Genomic DNA, 19854 nt, shown 5'->3' with positions numbered 1-19854 from the left:
GCACTATGACTCTCTTAAGGTAGCCAGTGCCTCGTCACCAACATAATCACATCACCAACTTCAAGAACCCCTTGCAAAAGTATCTATATGTCCCTTAAGATACACAACTAGTGGCGTATCTCTTCAGGCACACTGGAAACAATATCTAAAGAATGTGTATTTGGGTGAGCAACTGGCAGGAAACACTGTGACTCTCTTAGGGTAGCCAATATCTCGTCACCAGTATAATCAGATCTTCAAAGTCAAGAAAACGCTGGCAAGAGTAACGATGTTTCTCTTAAGATACACAACTAGTGGCGTATCGCTTCAGCCAGACTGGCCACAGTATCTAAAAATGTGTATTTGGGTGAGCAACTGGCAGGAAGCACTATGACTCTCTTAAGGTAGCCAATGCCTCGTCACCAACATAATCACATCACCAACTTCAAGAAACCCCTTGCAAAAGTATCTATATGTCCCTTAAGATACACAACTAGTGGCGTATCTCTTCAGGCACACTGGAAACAGTATCTAAAGAATGTGTATTTGCGTGAGCAACTGGCAGGAAACACTGTGACTCTCTTAGGGTAGCCAATATCTCGTCACCAGTATAATCAGATCTTCAAAGTCAAGAAAACGCTGGCAAGAGTAACGATGTTTCTCTTAAGATACACAACTAGTGGCGTATCGCTTCAGGCAGACTGGCCACAGTATCTAAAAATGTGTATTTGGGTGAGCAACTGGCAGGAAGCACTATGACTCTCTTAAGGTAGCCAATGCCTCGTCACCAACATAATCACATCACCAACTTCAAGAAACCCCTTGCAAAAGTATCTATATGTCCCTTAAGATACACAACTAGTGGCGTATCTCTTCAGGCACACTGGAAACAGTATCTAAAGAATGTGTATTTGGGTGAGCAACTGGCAGGAAACACTGTGACTCTCTTAGGGTAGCCAATATCTCGTCACCAGTATAATCACATCTTCAAAGTCAAGAAAACGCTGGCAAGAGTAACGATGTTTCTCTTAAGATACACAACTAGTGGCGTATCGCTTCAGGCAGACTGGCCACAGTATCTAAAAATGTGTATTTGGGTGAGCAACTGGCAGGAAGCACTATGACTCTCTTAAGGTAGCCAATGCCTCGTCACCAACATAATCACATCACCAACTTCAAGAAACCCCTTGCAAAAGTATCTATATGTCCCTTAAGATACACAACTAGTGGCGTATCTCTTCAGGCACACTGGAAACAGTATCTAAAGAATGTGTATTTGGGTGAGCAACTGGCAGGAAACACTGTGACTCTCTTAGGGTAGCCAATATCTCGTCACCAGTATAATCAGATCTTCAAAGTCAAGAAAACGCTGGCAAGAGTAACGATGTTTCTCTTAAGATACACAACTAGTGGCGTATCGCCTCAGGCAGACTGGCCACAGTATCTAAAAATGTGTATTTGGGTGAGCCACTGGCAGGAAGCACTATGACTCTCTTAAGGTAGCCAATGCCTCGTCACCAACATAATCACATCACCAACTTCAAGAAACCCCTTGCAAATGTATCTATATGTCCCTTAAGATACACAACTAGTGGCGTATCTCTTCAGGCACACTGGAAACAGTATTTAAAAATGTGTATTTGGGTGAGCAACTGGCAGGAAACACTGTGACTCTCTTAGGGTAGCCAATATCTCGTCACCAGTATAATCACATCTTCAAAGTCAAGAAAACGCTGGCAAGAGTAACGATGTTTCTCTTAAGATACACAACTAGTGGCGTATCGCCTCAGGCAGACTGGCCACAGTATCTAAAAATGTGTATTTGGGTGAGCAACTGGCAGGAAGCACTATGACTCTCTTAAGGTAGCCAATGCCTCGTCACCAACATAATCACATCACTAACTTCAAGAAACCCCTTGCAAATGTATCTATATGTCCCTTAAGATACACAACTAGTGGCGTATCTCTTCAGGCACACTGGAAACAGTATTTAAAAATGTGTATTTGGGTGAGCAACTGGCAGGAAACACTGTGACTCTCTTAGGGTAGCCAATATCTCGTCACCAGTATAATCACATCTTCAAAGTCAAGAAAACGCTGGCAAGAGTAACGATGTTTCTCTTAAGATACACAACTAGTGGCGTATCGCTTCAGGCAGACTGGCCACAGTATCTAAAAATGTGTATTTGTGTGAGCAACTGGCAGGAAGCACTATGACTCTCTTAAGGTAGCCAATGCCTCGTCACCAACATAATCACATCACCAACTTCAAGAAACCCCTTGCAAAAGTATCTATATGTCCCTTAAGATACACAACTAGTGGCGTATCTCTTCAGGCACACTGGAAACAGTATCTAAAGAATGTGTATTTGGGTGAGCAACTGGCAGGAAACACTGTGACTCTCTTAGGGTAGCCAATATCTCGTCACCAGTATAATCACATCTTCAAAGTCAAGAAAACGCTGGCAAGAGTAACGATGTTTCTCTTAAGATACACAACTAGTGACGTATCGCTTCAGGCAGACTGGAAACAGTATCTAAAAATGTGTATTTGGGTGAGCAACTGGCAGGAAGCACTATGACTCTCTTAAGGTAGCCAATGCCTCGTCACCAACATAATCACATCACCAACTTCAAGAAACCCCTTGCAAAAGTATCTATATGTCCCTTAAGATACACAACTAGTGGCGTATCTCTTCAGGCACACTGGAAACAGTATCTAAAGAATGTGTATTTGGGTGAGCAACTGGCAGGAAACACTGTGACTCTCTTAGGGTAGCCAATATCTCGTCACCAGTATAATCACATCTTCAAAGTCAAGAAAACGCTGGCAAGAGTAACGATGTTTCTCTTAAGATACACAACTAGTGGCGTATCGCTTCAGGCAGACTGGCCACAGTATCTAAAAATGTGTATTTGGGTGAGCAACTGGCAGGAACCACTATGACTCTCTTAAGGTAGCCAATGCCTCGTCACCAACATAATCACATCACCAACTTCAAGAACCCCTTGCAAAAGTATCTATATGTCCCTTAAGATACACAACTAGTGGCGTATCTCTTCAGGCACACTGGAAACAGTATCTAAAGAATGTGTATTTGGGTGAGCAACTGGCAGGAAACACTGTGACTCTCTTAGGGTAGCCAATATCTCGTCACCAGTATAATCACATCTTCAAAGTCAAGAAAACGCTGGCAAGAGTAACGATGTTTCTCTTAAGATACACAACTAGTGGCGTATCGCTTCAGGCAGACTGGCCACAGTATCTAAAAATGTGTATTTGGGTGAGCAACTGCAGGAAGCACTATGACTCTCTTAAGGTAGCCAATGCCTCGTCACCAACATAATCACATCACCAACTTCAAGAACCCCTTGCAAAAGTATCTATATGTCCCTTAAGAAACACAACTAGTGACGTATCTCTTCAGGCACACTGGAAACAATATCTAAAGAATGTGTATTTGGGTGAGCAACTGGCAGGAAACACTGTGACTCTCTTAGGGTAGCCAATATCTCGTCACCAGTATAATCAGATCTTCAAAGTCAAGAAAACGCTCGCAAGAGTAACGATGTTTCTCTTAAGATACACAACTAGTGGCGTATCGCTTCAGCCAGACTGGCCACAGTATCTAAAAATGTGTATTTGGGTGAGCAACTGGCAGGAAGCACTATGACTCTCTTAAGGTAGCCAATGCCTCGTCACCAACATAATCACATCACCAACTTCAAGAACCCCTTGCAAAAGTATCTATATGTCCCTTAAAATACACAACTAGTGGCGTATCTCTTCAGGCACACTGGAAACAATATCTAAAGAATGTGTATTTGGGTGAGCAACTGGCAGGAAACACTGTGACTCTCTTAGGGTAGCCAATATCTCGTCACCAGTATAATCACATCTTCAAAGTCAAGAAAACGCTGGTAAGAGTAACGATGTTTCTCTTAAGATACACAACTAGTGGCGTATCGCTTCAGGCAGACTGGCCACAGTATCTAAAAATGTGTATTTGGGTGAGCAACTGGCAGGAAGCACTATGACTCTCTTAAGGTAGCCAATGCCTCGTCACCAACATAATCACATCAGCAACTTCAAGAAAGCCCTGGCAAAAGTATCTATATGTCCCTTAAGATACACAACTAGTGGCGTATCTCTTCAGGCACACTGGAAACAATATGTAAAGAATGTGTATTTGGGTGAGCAACTGGCAGGAAACACTGTGACTCTCTTAGGGTAGCCAATATCTCGTCACCAGTATAATCAGATCTTCAAAGTCAAGAAAACGCTGGCAAGAGTAACGATGTTTCTCTTAAGATACACAACTAGTGGCGTATCGCTTCAGGCAGACTGGCCACAGTATCTAAAAATGTGTATTTGGGTGAGCAACTGGCAGGAAGCACTATGACTCTCTTAAGGTAGCCAATGCCTCGTCACCAACATAATCACATCAGCAACTTCAAGAAAGCCCTGGCAAAAGTTTCTATATGTCCCTTAAGATACACAACTAGTGGCGTATCTCTTCAGGCACACTGGAAACAGTATCTAAAGAATGTGTATTTGGGTGAGCAACTGGCAGGAAACACTGTGACTCTCTTAGGGTAGCCAATATCTCGTCACCAGTATAATCACATCTTCAAAGTCAAGAAAACGCTGGCAAGAGTAACGATGTTTCTCTTAAGATACACAACTAGTGGCGTATCGCTTCAGGCAGACTGGCCACAGTATCTAAAAATGTGTATTTGGGTGAGCAACTGGCAGGAACCACTATGACTCTCTTAAGGTAGCCAATGCCTCGTCACCAACATAATCACATCACCAACTTCAAGAACCCCTTGCAAAAGTATCTATATGTCCCTTAAGATACACAACTAGTGGCGTATCTCTTCAGGCACACTGGAAACAGTATCTAAAGAATGTGTATTTGGGTGAGCAACTGGCAGGAAACACTGTGACTCTCTTAGGGTAGCCAATATCTCGTCACCAGTATAATCACATCTTCAAAGTCAAGAAAACGCTGGCAAGAGTAACGATGTTTCTCTTAAGATACACAACTAGTGGCGTATCGCTTCAGGCAGACTGGCCACAGTATCTAAAAATGTGTATTTGGGTGAGCAACTGCAGGAAGCACTATGACTCTCTTAAGGTAGCCAATGCCTCGTCACCAACATAATCACATCACCAACTTCAAGAACCCCTTGCAAAAGTATCTATATGTCCCTTAAGAAACACAACTAGTGACGTATCTCTTCAGGCACACTGGAAACAATATCTAAAGAATGTGTATTTGGGTGAGCAACTGGCAGGAAACACTGTGACTCTCTTAGGGTAGCCAATATCTCGTCACCAGTATAATCAGATCTTCAAAGTCAAGAAAACGCTCGCAAGAGTAACGATGTTTCTCTTAAGATACACAACTAGTGGCGTATCGCTTCAGCCAGACTGGCCACAGTATCTAAAAATGTGTATTTGGGTGAGCAACTGGCAGGAAGCACTATGACTCTCTTAAGGTAGCCAATGCCTCGTCACCAACATAATCACATCACCAACTTCAAGAACCCCTTGCAAAAGTATCTATATGTCCCTTAAAATACACAACTAGTGGCGTATCTCTTCAGGCACACTGGAAACAATATCTAAAGAATGTGTATTTGGGTGAGCAACTGGCAGGAAACACTGTGACTCTCTTAGGGTAGCCAATATCTCGTCACCAGTATAATCACATCTTCAAAGTCAAGAAAACGCTGGTAAGAGTAACGATGTTTCTCTTAAGATACACAACTAGTGGCGTATCGCTTCAGGCAGACTGGCCACAGTATCTAAAAATGTGTATTTGGGTGAGCAACTGGCAGGAAGCACTATGACTCTCTTAAGGTAGCCAATGCCTCGTCACCAACATAATCACATCAGCAACTTCAAGAAAGCCCTGGCAAAAGTATCTATATGTCCCTTAAGATACACAACTAGTGGCGTATCTCTTCAGGCACACTGGAAACAATATGTAAAGAATGTGTATTTGGGTGAGCAACTGGCAGGAAACACTGTGACTCTCTTAGGGTAGCCAATATCTCGTCACCAGTATAATCAGATCTTCAAAGTCAAGAAAACGCTGGCAAGAGTAACGATGTTTCTCTTAAGATACACAACTAGTGGCGTATCGCTTCAGGCAGACTGGCCACAGTATCTAAAAATGTGTATTTGGGTGAGCAACTGGCAGGAAGCACTATGACTCTCTTAAGGTAGCCAATGCCTCGTCACCAACATAATCACATCAGCAACTTCAAGAAAGCCCTGGCAAAAGTTTCTATATGTCCCTTAAGATACACAACTAGTGGCGTATCTCTTCAGGCACACTGGAAACAGTATCTAAAGAATGTGTATTTGGGTGAGCAACTGGCAGGAAACACTGTGACTCTCTTAGGGTAGCCAATATCTCGTCACCAGTATAATCACATCTTCAAAGTCAAGAAAACGCTGGCAAGAGTAACGATGTTTCTCTTAAGATACACAACTAGTGGCGTATCGCTTCAGGCAGACTGGCCACAGTATCTAAAAATGTGTATTTGGGTGAGCAACTGGCAGGAAGCACTATGACTCTCTTAAGGTAGCCAATGCCTCGTCACCAACATAATCACATCACCAACTTCAAGAAACCCCTTGCAAAAGTATCTATATGTCCCTTAAGAAACACAACTAGTGACGTATCTCTTCAGGCACACTGGAAACAATATCTAAAGAATGTGTATTTGGGTGAGCAACTGGCAGGAAACACTGTGACTCTCTTAGGGTAGCCAATATCTCGTCACCAGTATAATCAGATCTTCAAAGTCAAGAAAACGCTCGCAAGAGTAACGATGTTTCTCTTAAGATACACAACTAGTGGCGTATCGCTTCAGCCAGACTGGCCACAGTATCTAAAAATGTGTATTTGGGTGAGCAACTGGCAGGAAGCACTATGACTCTCTTAAGGTAGCCAATGCCTCGTCACCAACATAATCACATCACCAACTTCAAGAAACCCCTTGCAAATGTATCTATATGTCCCTTAAGATACACAACTTGTGGCGTATCTCTTCAGGCACACTGGAAACAGTATTTAAAAATGTGTATTTGGGTGAGCAACTGGCAGGAAACACTGTGACTCTCTTAGGGTAGCCAATATCTCGTCACCAGTATAATCACATCTTCAAAGTCAAGAAAAAAGCTGGCAAGAGTAACGATGTTTCTCTTAAGATACACAACTAGTGGCGTATCGCTTCAGGCAGACTGGCCACAGTATCTAAAAATGTGTATTTGGGTGAGCAACTGGCAGGAAGCACTATGACTCTCTTAAGGTAGCCAATGCCTCGTCACCAATATAATCACATCACCAACTTCAAGAAACCCGTTGCAAAAGTATCTATATGTCCCTTAAGATACACAACTAGTGGCGTATCTCTTCAGGCACACTGGAAACAGTATCTAAAGAATGTGTATTTGGGTGAGCAACTGGCAGGAAACACTGTGACTCTCTTAGGGTAGCCAATATCTCGTCACCAGTATAATCACATCTTCAAAGTCAAGAAAACGCTGGCAAGAGTAACGATGTTTCTCTTAAGATACACAACTAGTGGCGTATCGCTTCAGGCAGACTGGCCACAGTATCTAAAAATGTGTATTTGGGTGAGCAACTGGCAGGAAGCACTATGACTCTCTTAAGGTAGCCAATGCCTCGTCACCAACATAATCACATCACCAACTTCAAGAAAGCCCTGGCAAAAGTATCTATATGTCCCTTAAGATACACAACTTGTGGCGTATCTCTTCAGGCACACTGGAAACAGTATTTAAAAATGTGTATTTGGGTGAGCAACTGGCAGGAAACACTTTGACTCTCTTAGGGTAGCCAATATCTCGTCACCAGTATAATCACATCTTCAAAGTCAAGAAAAAGCTGGCAAGAGTAACGATGTTTCTCTTAAGATACACAACTAGTGGCGTATCGCTTCAGGCAGACTGGCCACAGTATCTAAAAATGTGTATTTGGGTGAGCAACTGGCAGGAAGCACTATGACTCTCTTAAGGTAGCCAATGCCTCGTCACCAATATAATCACATCACCAACTTCAAGAAACCCCTTGCAAAAGTATCTATATGTCCCTTAAGATACACAACTAGTGGCGTATCTCTTCAGGCACACTGGAAACAGTATCTAAAGAATGGGTATTTGGGTGAGCAACTGGCAGGAAACACTGTGACTCTCTTAGGGTAGCCAATATCTCGTCACCAGTATAATCACATCTTCAAAGTCAAGAAAACGCTGGCAAGAGTAACGATGTTTCTCTTAAGATACACAACTAGTGGCGTATCGCTTCAGGCAGACTGGCCACAGTATCTAAAAATGTGTATTTGGGTGAGCAACTGGCAGGAACCACTATGACTCTCTTAAGGTAGCCAATAAATCGTCACCAGCAGAATCACATCAGCAACTTCAAGAAAGCCCTGGCAAAAGTATCTATATGTCCCTTAAGATACACAACTAGTGGCGTATCTCTTCAGGCACACTGGAAACAGTATCTAAAGAATGTGTATTTGGGTGAGCAACTGGCAGGAAACACTGTGACTCTCTTAGGGTAGCCAATATCTCGTCACCAGTATAATCACATTTTCAAAGTCAAGAAAACGCTGGCAAGAGTAACGATGTTTCTCTTAAGATACACAACTAGTGGCGTATCGCTTCAGGCAGACTGGCCACAGTATCTAAAAATGTGTATTTGGGTGAGCAACTGGCAGGAAGCACTATGACTCTCTTAAGGTAGCCAATGCCTCGTCACCAACATAATCACATCACCAACTTCAAGAAACCCCTTGCAAATGTATCTATATGTCCCTTAAGATACACAACTTGTGGCGTATCTCTTCAGGCACACTGGAAACAGTATTTAAAAATGTGTATTTGGGTGAGCAACTGGCAGGAAACACTGTGACTCTCTTAGGGTAGCCAATATCTCGTCACCAGTATAATCACATCTTCAAAGTCAAGAAAAAGCTGGCAAGAGTAACGATGTTTCTCTTAAGATACACAACTAGTGGCGTATCGCTTCAGGCAGACTGGCCACAGTATCTAAAAATGTGTATTTGGGTGAGCAACTGGCAGGAAGCACTATGACTCTCTTAAGGTAGCCAATGCCTCGTCACCAATATAATCACATCACCAACTTCAAGAAACCCCTTGCAAAAGTATCTATATGTCCCTTAAGATACACAACTAGTGGCGTATCTCTTCAGGCACACTGGAAACAGTATCTAAAGAATGGGTATTTGGGTGAGCAACTGGCAGGAAACACTGTGACTCTCTTAGGGTAGCCAATATCTCGTCACCAGTATAATCACATCTTCAAAGTCAAGAAAACGCTGGCAAGAGTAACGATGTTTCTCTTAAGATACACAACTAGTGGCGTATCGCTTCAGGCAGACTGGCCACAGTATCTAAAAATGTGTATTTGGGTGAGCAACTGGCAGGAACCACTATGACTCTCTTAAGGTAGCCAATAAATCGTCACCAGCAGAATCACATCAGCAACTTCAAGAAAGCCCTGGCAAAAGTATCTATATGTCCCTTAAGATACACAACTAGTGGCGTATCTCTTCAGGCACACTGGAAACAGTATCTAAAGAATGTGTATTTGGGTGAGCAACTGGCAGGAAACACTGTGACTCTCTTAGGGTAGCCAATATCTCGTCACCAGTATAATCACATTTTCAAAGTCAAGAAAACGCTGGCAAGAGTAACGATGTTTCTCTTAAGATACACAACTAGTGGCGTATCGCTTCAGGCAGACTGGCCACAGTATCTAAAAATGTGTATTTGGGTGAGCAACTGGCAGGAAGCACTATGACTCTCTTAAGGTAGCCAATGCCTCGTCACCAACATAATCACATCAGCAACTTCAAGAAAGCCCTGGCAAAAGTATCTATATGTCCCTTAAGATACACAACTAGTGGCGTATCTCTTCAGGCACACTGGAAACAATATCTAAAGAATGTGTATTTGGGTGAGCAACTGGCAGGAAACACTGTGACTCTCTTAGGGTAGCCAATATCTCGTCACCAGTATAATCACATCTTCAAAGTCAAGAAAACGCTGGCAAGAGTAACGATGTTTCTCTTAAGATACACAACTAGTGGCGTATCGCTTCAGCCAGACTGGCCACAGTATCTAAAAATGTGTATTTGGGTGAGCAACTGGCAGGAAGCACTATGACTCTCTTAAGGTAGCCAATGCCTCGTCACCAACATAATCACATCACCAACTTCAAGAAACCCCTTGCAAATGTATCTATATGTCCCTTAAGATACACAACTTGTGGCGTATCTCTTCAGGCACACTGGAAACAGTATTTAAAAATGTGTATTTGGGTGAGCAACTGGCAGGAAACACTGTGACTCTCTTAGGGTAGCCAATATCTCGTCACCAGTATAATCACATCTTCAAAGTCAAGAAAAAGCTGGCAAGAGTAACGATGTTTCTCTTAAGATTCACAACTAGTGGCGTATCGCTTCAGGCAGACTGGCCACAGTATCTAAAAATGTGTATTTGGGTGAGCAACTGGCAGGAAGCACTATGACTCTCTTAAGGTAGCCAATGCCTCGTCACCAATATAATCACATCACCAACTTCAAGAAACCCCTTGCAAAAGTATCTATATGTCCCTTAAGATACACAACTAGTGGCGTATCTCTTCAGGCACACTGGAAACAGTATCTAAAGAATGTGTATTTGGGTGAGCAACTGGCAGGAAACACTGTGACTCTCTTAGGGTAGCCAATATCTCGTCACCAGTATAATCACATCTTCAAAGTCAAGAAAACGCTGGCAAGAGTAACGATGTTTCTCTTAAGATACACAACTAGTGGCGTATCGCTTCAGGCAGACTGGCCACAGTATCTAAAAATGTGTATTTGGGTGAGCAACTGGCAGGAACCACTATGACTCTCTTAAGGTAGCCAATAAATCGTTACCAGCAGAATCACATCAGCAACTTCAAGAAAGCCCTGGCAAAAGTATCTATATGTCCCTTAAGATACACAACTAGTGGCGTATCTCTTCAGGCACACTGGAAACAGTATCTAAAGAATGTGTATTTGGGTGAGCAACTGGCAGGAAACACTGTGACTCTCTTAGGGTAGCCAATATCTCGTCACCAGTATAATCACATTTTCAAAGTCAAGAAAACGCTGGCAAGAGTAACGATGTTTCTCTTAAGATACACAACTAGTGGCGTATCGCTTCAGGCAGACTGGCCACAGTATCTAAAAATGTGTATTTGGGTGAGCAACTGGCAGGAAGCACTATGACTCTCTTAAGGTAGCCAATGCCTCGTCACCAACATAATCACATCACCAACTTCAAGAAACCCCTTGCAAATGTATCTATATGTCCCTTAAGATACACAACTTGTGGCGTATCTCTTCAGGCACACTGGAAACAGTATTTAAAAATGTGTATTTGGGTGAGCAACTGGCAGGAAACACTGTGACTCTCTTAGGGTAGCCAATATCTCGTCACCAGTATAATCACATCTTCAAAGTCAAGAAAAAGCTGGCAAGAGTAACGATGTTTCTCTTAAGATACACAACTAGTGGCGTATCGCTTCAGGCAGACTGGCCACAGTATCTAAAAATGTGTATTTGGGTGAGCAACTGGCAGGAAGCACTATGACTCTCTTAAGGTAGCCAATGCCTCGTCACCAATATAATCACATCACCAACTTCAAGAAACCCCTTGCAAAAGTATCTATATGTCCCTTAAGATACACAACTAGTGGCGTATCTCTTCAGGCACACTGGAAACAGTATCTAAAGAATGTGTATTTGGGTGAGCAACTGGCAGGAAACACTGTGACTCTCTTAGGGTAGCCAATATCTCGTCACCAGTATAATCACATTTTCAAAGTCAAGAAAACGCTGGCAAGAGTAACGATGTTTCTCTTAAGATACACAACTAGTGGCGTATCGCTTCAGGCAGACTGGCCACAGTATCTAAAAATGTGTATTTGGGTGAGCAACTGGCAGGAACCACTATGACTCTCTTAAGGTAGCCAATAAATCGTCACCAGCAGAATCACATCAGCAACTTCAAGAAAGCCCTGGCAAAAGTATCTATATGTCCCTTAAGATACACAACTAGTGGCGTATCTCTTCAGGCACACTGGAAACAGTATCTAAAGAATGTGTATTTGGGTGAGCAACTGGCAGGAAACACTGTGACTCTCTTAGGGTAGCCAATATCTCGTCACCAGTATAATCACATTTTCAAAGTCAAGAAAACGCTGGCAAGAGTAACGATGTTTCTCTTAAGATACACAACTAGTGGCGTATCGCTTCAGGCAGACTGGCCACAGTATCTAAAAATGTGTATTTGGGTGAGCAACTGGCAGGAAGCACTATGACTCTCTTAAGGTAGCCAATGCCTCGTCACCAACATAATCACATCAGCAACTTCAAGAAAGCCCTGGCAAAAGTATCTATATGTCCCTTAAGATACACAACTAGTGGCGTATCTCTTCAGGCACACTGGAAACAATATCTAAAGAATGTGTATTTGGGTGAGCAACTGGCAGGAAACACTGTGACTCTCTTAGGGTAGCCAATATCTCGTCACCAGTATAATCACATCTTCAAAGTCAAGAAAACGCTGGCAAGAGTAACGATGTTTCTCTTAAGATACACAACTAGTGGCGTATCGCTTCAGCCAGACTGGCCACAGTATCTAAAAATGTGTATTTGGGTGAGCAACTGGCAGGAAGCACTATGACTCTCTTAAGGTAGCCAATGCCTCGTCACCAACATAATCACATCACCAACTTCAAGAAACCCCTTGCAAATGTATCTATATGTCCCTTAAGATACACAACTTGTGGCGTATCTCTTCAGGCACACTGGAAACAGTATTTAAAAATGTGTATTTGGGTGAGCAACTGGCAGGAAACACTGTGACTCTCTTAGGGTAGCCAATATCTCGTCACCAGTATAATCACATCTTCAAAGTCAAGAAAAAGCTGGCAAGAGTAACGATGTTTCTCTTAAGATTCACAACTAGTGGCGTATCGCTTCAGGCAGACTGGCCACAGTATCTAAAAATGTGTATTTGGGTGAGCAACTGGCAGGAAGCACTATGACTCTCTTAAGGTAGCCAATGCCTCGTCACCAATATAATCACATCACCAACTTCAAGAAACCCCTTGCAAAAGTATCTATATGTCCCTTAAGATACACAACTAGTGGCGTATCTCTTCAGGCACACTGGAAACAGTATCTAAAGAATGTGTATTTGGGTGAGCAACTGGCAGGAAACACTGTGACTCTCTTAGGGTAGCCAATATCTCGTCACCAGTATAATCACATCTTCAAAGTCAAGAAAACGCTGGCAAGAGTAACGATGTTTCTCTTAAGATACACAACTAGTGGCGTATCGCTTCAGGCAGACTGGCCACAGTATCTAAAAATGTGTATTTGGGTGAGCAACTGGCAGGAACCACTATGACTCTCTTAAGGTAGCCAATAAATCGTCACCAGCAGAATCACATCAGCAACTTCAAGAAAGCCCTGGCAAAAGTATCTATATGTCCCTTAAGATACACAACTAGTGGCGTATCTCTTCAGGCACACTGGAAACAGTATCTAAAGAATGTGTATTTGGGTGAGCAACTGGCAGGAAACACTGTGACTCTCTTAGGGTAGCCAATATCTCGTCACCAGTATAATCACATTTTCAAAGTCAAGAAAACGCTGGCAAGAGTAACGATGTTTCTCTTAAGATACACAACTAGTGGCGTATCGCTTCAGGCAGACTGGCCACAGTATCTAAAAATGTGTATTTGGGTGAGCAACTGGCAGGAAGCACTATGACTCTCTTAAGGTAGCCAATGCCTCGTCACCAACATAATCACATCACCAACTTCAAGAAACCCCTTGCAAATGTATCTATATGTCCCTTAAGATACACAACTTGTGGCGTATCTCTTCAGGCACACTGGAAACAGTATTTAAAAATGTGTATTTGGGTGAGCAACTGGCAGGAAACACTGTGACTCTCTTAGGGTAGCCAATATCTCGTCACCAGTATAATCACATCTTCAAAGTCAAGAAAAAGCTGGCAAGAGTAACGATGTTTCTCTTAAGATACACAACTAGTGGCGTATCGCTTCAGGCAGACTGGCCACAGTATCTAAAAATGTGTATTTGGGTGAGCAACTGGCAGGAAGCACTATGACTCTCTTAAGGTAGCCAATGCCTCGTCACCAATATAATCACATCACCAACTTCAAGAAACCCCTTGCAAAAGTATCTATATGTCCCTTAAGATACACAACTAGTGGCGTATCTCTTCAGGCACACTGGAAACAGTATCTAAAGAATGGGTATTTGGGTGAGCAACTGGCAGGAAACACTGTGACTCTCTTAGGGTAGCCAATATCTCGTCACCAGTATAATCACATCTTCAAAGTCAAGAAAACGCTGGCAAGAGTAACGATGTTTCTCTTAAGATACACAACTAGTGGCGTATCGCTTCAGGCAGACTGGCCACAGTATCTAAAAATGTGTATTTGGGTGAGCAACTGGCAGGAACCACTATGACTCTCTTAAGGTAGCCAATAAATCGTCACCAGCAGAATCACATCAGCAACTTCAAGAAAGCCCTGGCAAAAGTATCTATATGTCCCTTAAGATACACAACTAGTGGCGTATCTCTTCAGGCACACTGGAAACAGTATCTAAAGAATGTGTATTTGGGTGAGCAACTGGCAGGAAACACTGTGACTCTCTTAGGGTAGCCAATATCTCGTCACCAGTATAATCACATTTTCAAAGTCAAGAAAACGCTGGCAAGAGTAACGATGTTTCTCTTAAGATACACAACTAGTGGCGTATCGCTTCAGGCAGACTGGCCACAGTATCTAAAAATGTGTATTTGGGTGAGCAACTGGCAGGAAGCACTATGACTCTCTTAAGGTAGCCAATGCCTCGTCACCAACATAATCACATCAGCAACTTCAAGAAAGCCCTGGCAAAAGTATCTATATGTCCCTTAAGATACACAACTAGTGGCGTATCTCTTCAGGCACACTGGAAACAATATCTAAAGAATGTGTATTTGGGTGAGCAACTGGCAGGAAACACTGTGACTCTCTTAGGGTAGCCAATATCTCGTCACCAGTATAATCACATCTTCAAAGTCAAGAAAACGCTGGCAAGAGTAACGATGTTTCTCTTAAGATACACAACTAGTGGCGTATCGCTTCAGCCAGACTGGCCACAGTATCTAAAAATGTGTATTTGGGTGAGCAACTGGCAGGAAGCACTATGACTCTCTTAAGGTAGCCAATGCCTCGTCACCAACATAATCACATCACCAACTTCAAGAAACCCCTTGCAAATGTATCTATATGTCCCTTAAGATACACAACTTGTGGCGTATCTCTTCAGGCACACTGGAAACAGTATTTAAAAATGTGTATTTGGGTGAGCAACTGGCAGGAAACACTGTGACTCTCTTAGGGTAGCCAATATCTCGTCACCAGTATAATCACATCTTCAAAGTCAAGAAAAAGCTGGCAAGAGTAACGATGTTTCTCTTAAGATTCACAACTAGTGGCGTATCGCTTCAGGCAGACTGGCCACAGTATCTAAAAATGTGTATTTGGGTGAGCAACTGGCAGGAAGCACTATGACTCTCTTAAGGTAGCCAATGCCTCGTCACCAATATAATCACATCACCAACTTCAAGAAACCCCTTGCAAAAGTATCTATATGTCCCTTAAGATACACAACTAGTGGCGTATCTCTTCAGGCACACTGGAAACAGTATCTAAAGAATGTGTATTTGGGTGAGCAACTGGCAGGAAACACTGTGACTCTCTTAGGGTAGCCAATATCTCGTCACCAGTATAATCACATCTTCAAAGTCAAGAAAACGCTGGCAAGAGTAACGATGTTTCTCTTAAGATACACAACTAGTGGCGTATCGCTTCAGGCAGACTGGCCACAGTATCTAAAAATGTGTATTTGGGTGAGCAACTGGCAGGAACCACTATGACTCTCTTAAGGTAGCCAATAAATCGTCACCAGCAGAATCACATCAGCAACTTCAAGAAAGCCCTGGCAAAAGTATCTATATGTCCCTTAAGATACACAACTAGTGGCGTATCTCTTCAGGCACACTGGAAACAGTATCTAAAGAATGTGTATTTGGGTGAGCAACTGGCAGGAAACACTGTGACTCTCTTAGGGTAGCCAATATCTCGTCACCAGTATAATCACATTTTCAAAGTCAAGAAAACGCTGGCAAGAGTAACGATGTTTCTCTTAAGATACACAACTAGTGGCGTATCGCTTCAGGCAGACTGGCCACAGTATCTAAAAATGTGTATTTGGGTGAGCAACTGGCAGGAAGCACTATGACTCTCTTAAGGTAGCCAATGCCTCGTCACCAACATAATCACATCAGCAACTTCAAGAAAGCCCTGGCAAAAGTATCTATATGTCCCTTAAGATACACAACTAGTGGCGTATCTCTTCAGGCACACTGGAAACAATATCTAAAGAATGTGTATTTGGGTGAGCAACTGGCAGGAAACACTGTGACTCTCTTAGGGTAGCCAATATCTCGTCACCAGTATAATCACATCTTCAAAGTCAAGAAAACGCTGGCAAGAGTAACGATGTTTCTCTTAAGATACACAACTAGTGGCGTATCGCTTCAGCCAGACTGGCCACAGTATCTAAAAATGTGTATTTGGGTGAGCAACTGGCAGGAAGCACTATGACTCTCTTAAGGTAGCCAATGCCTCGTCACCAACATAATCACATCACCAACTTCAAGAAACCCCTTGCAAATGTATCTATATGTCCCTTAAGATACACAACTTGTGGCGTATCTCTTCAGGCACACTGGAAACAGTATTTAAAAATGTGTATTTGGGTGAGCAACTGGCAGGAAACACTGTGACTCTCTTAGGGTAGCCAATATCTCGTCACCAGTATAATCACATCTTCAAAGTCAAGAAAAAGCTGGCAAGAGTAACGATGTTTCTCTTAAGATTCACAACTAGTGGCGTATCGCTTCAGGCAGACTGGCCACAGTATCTAAAAATGTGTATTTGGGTGAGCAACTGGCAGGAAGCACTATGACTCTCTTAAGGTAGCCAATGCCTCGTCACCAATATAATCACATCACCAACTTCAAGAAACCCCTTGCAAAAGTATCTATATGTCCCTTAAGATACACAACTAGTGGCGTATCTCTTCAGGCACACTGGAAACAGTATCTAAAGAATGTGTATTTGGGTGAGCAACTGGCAGGAAACACTGTGACTCTCTTAGGGTAGCCAATATCTCGTCACCAGTATAATCACATCTTCAAAGTCAAGAAAACGCTGGCAAGAGTAACGATGTTTCTCTTAAGATACACAACTAGTGGCGTATCGCTTCAGGCAGACTGGCCACAGTATCTAAAAATGTGTATTTGGGTGAGCAACTGGCAGGAACCACTATGACTCTCTTAAGGTAGCCAATAAATCGTCACCAGCAGAATCACATCAGCAACTTCAAGAAAGCCCTGGCAAAAGTATCTATATGTCCCTTAAGATACACAACTAGTGGCGTATCTCTTCAGGCACACTGGAAACAGTATCTAAAGAATGTGTATTTGGGTGAGCAACTGGCAGGAAACACTGTGACTCTCTTAGGGTAGCCAATATCTCGTCACCAGTATAATCACATTTTCAAAGTCAAGAAAACGCTGGCAAGAGTAACGATGTTTCTCTTAAGATACACAACTAGTGGCGTATCGCTTCAGGCAGACTGGCCACAGTATCTAAAAATGTGTATTTGGGTGAGCAACTGGCAGGAAGCACTATGACTCTCTTAAGGTAGCCAATGCCTCGTCACCAACATAATCACATCAGCAACTTCAAGAAAGCCCTGGCAAAAGTATCTATATGTCCCTTAAGATACACAACTAGTGGCGTATCTCTTCAGGCACACTGGAAACAATATCTAAAGAATGTGTATTTGGGTGAGCAACTGGCAGGAAACACTGTGACTCTCTTAGGGTAGCCAATATCTCGTCACCAGTATAATCACATCTTCAAAGTCAAGAAAACGCTGGCAAGAGTAACGATGTTTCTCTTAAGATACACAACTAGTGGCGTATCGCTTCAGCCAGACTGGCCACAGTATCTAAAAATGTGTATTTGGGTGAGCAACTGGCAGGAAGCACTATGACTCTCTTAAGGTAGCCAATGCCTCGTCACCAACATAATCACATCACCAACTTCAAGAAACCCCTTGCAAATGTATCTATATGTCCCTTAAGATACACAACTTGTGGCGTATCTCTTCAGGCACACTGGAAACAGTATTTAAAAATGTGTATTTGGGTGAGCAACTGGCAGGAAACACTGTGACTCTCTTAGGGTAGCCAATATCTCGTCACCAGTATAATCACATCTTCAAAGTCAAGAAAAAGCTGGCAAGAGTAACGATGTTTCTCTTAAGATTCACAACTAGTGGCGTATCGCTTCAGGCAGACTGGCCACAGTATCTAAAAATGTGTATTTGGGTGAGCAACTGGCAGGAAGCACTATGACTCTCTTAAGGTAGCCAATGCCTCGTCACCAATATAATCACATCACCAACTTCAAGAAACCCCTTGCAAAAGTATCTATATGTCCCTTAAGATACACAACTAGTGGCGTATCTCTTCAGGCACACTGGAAACAGTATCTAAAGAATGTGTATTTGGGTGAGCAACTGGCAGGAAACACTGTGACTCTCTTAGGGTAGCCAATATCTCGTCACCAGTATAATCACATCTTCAAAGTCAAGAAAACGCTGGCAAGAGTAACGATGTTTCTCTTAAGATACACAACTAGTGGCGTATCGCTTCAGGCAGACTGGCCACAGTATCTAAAAATGTGTATTTGGGTGAGCAACTGGCAGGAACCACTATGACTCTCTTAAGGTAGCCAATAAATCGTCACCAGCAGAATCACATCAGCAACTTCAAGAAAGCCCTGGCAAAAGTATCTATATGTCCCTTAAGATACACAACTAGTGGCGTATCTCTTCAGGCACACTGGAAACAGTATCTAAAGAATGTGTATTTGGGTGAGCAACTGGCAGGAAACACTGTGACTCTCTTAGGGTAGCCAATATCTCGTCACCAGTATAATCACATTTTCAAAGTCAAGAAAACGCTGGCAAGAGTAACGATGTTTCTCTTAAGATACACAACTAGTGGCGTATCGCTTCAGGCAGACTGGCCACAGTATCTAAAAATGTGTATTTGGGTGAGCAACTGGCAGGAAGCACTATGACTCTCTTAAGGTAGCCAATGCCTCGTCACCAACATAATCACATCAGCAACTTCAAGAAAGCCCTGGCAAAAGTATCTATATGTCCCTTAAGATACACAACTAGTGGCGTATCTCTTCAGGCACACTGGAAACAATATCTAAAGAATGTGTATTTGGGTGAGCAACTGGCAGGAAACACTGTGACTCTCTTAGGGTAGCCAATATCTCGTCACCAGTATAATCACATCTTCAAAGTCAAGAAAACGCTGGCAAGAGTAACGATGTTTCTCTTAAGATACACAACTAGTGGCGTATCGCTTCAGCCAGACTGGCCACAGTATCTAAAAATGTGTATTTGGGTGAGCAACTGGCAGGAAGCACTATGACTCTCTTAAGGTAGCCAATGCCTCGTCACCAACATAATCACATCACCAACTTCAAGAAACCCCTTGCAAATGTATCTATATGTCCCTTAAGATACACAACTTGTGGCGTATCTCTTCAGGCACACTGGAAACAGTATTTAAAAATGTGTATTTGG

This window comes from Schistocerca nitens, chromosome 11 (assembly GCF_023898315.1).
Source record: "Schistocerca nitens isolate TAMUIC-IGC-003100 chromosome 11, iqSchNite1.1, whole genome shotgun sequence".
Classification (NCBI taxonomy): domain Eukaryota; kingdom Metazoa; phylum Arthropoda; class Insecta; order Orthoptera; family Acrididae; genus Schistocerca; species Schistocerca nitens.
This window is presented reverse-complemented; position numbering follows the sequence as displayed.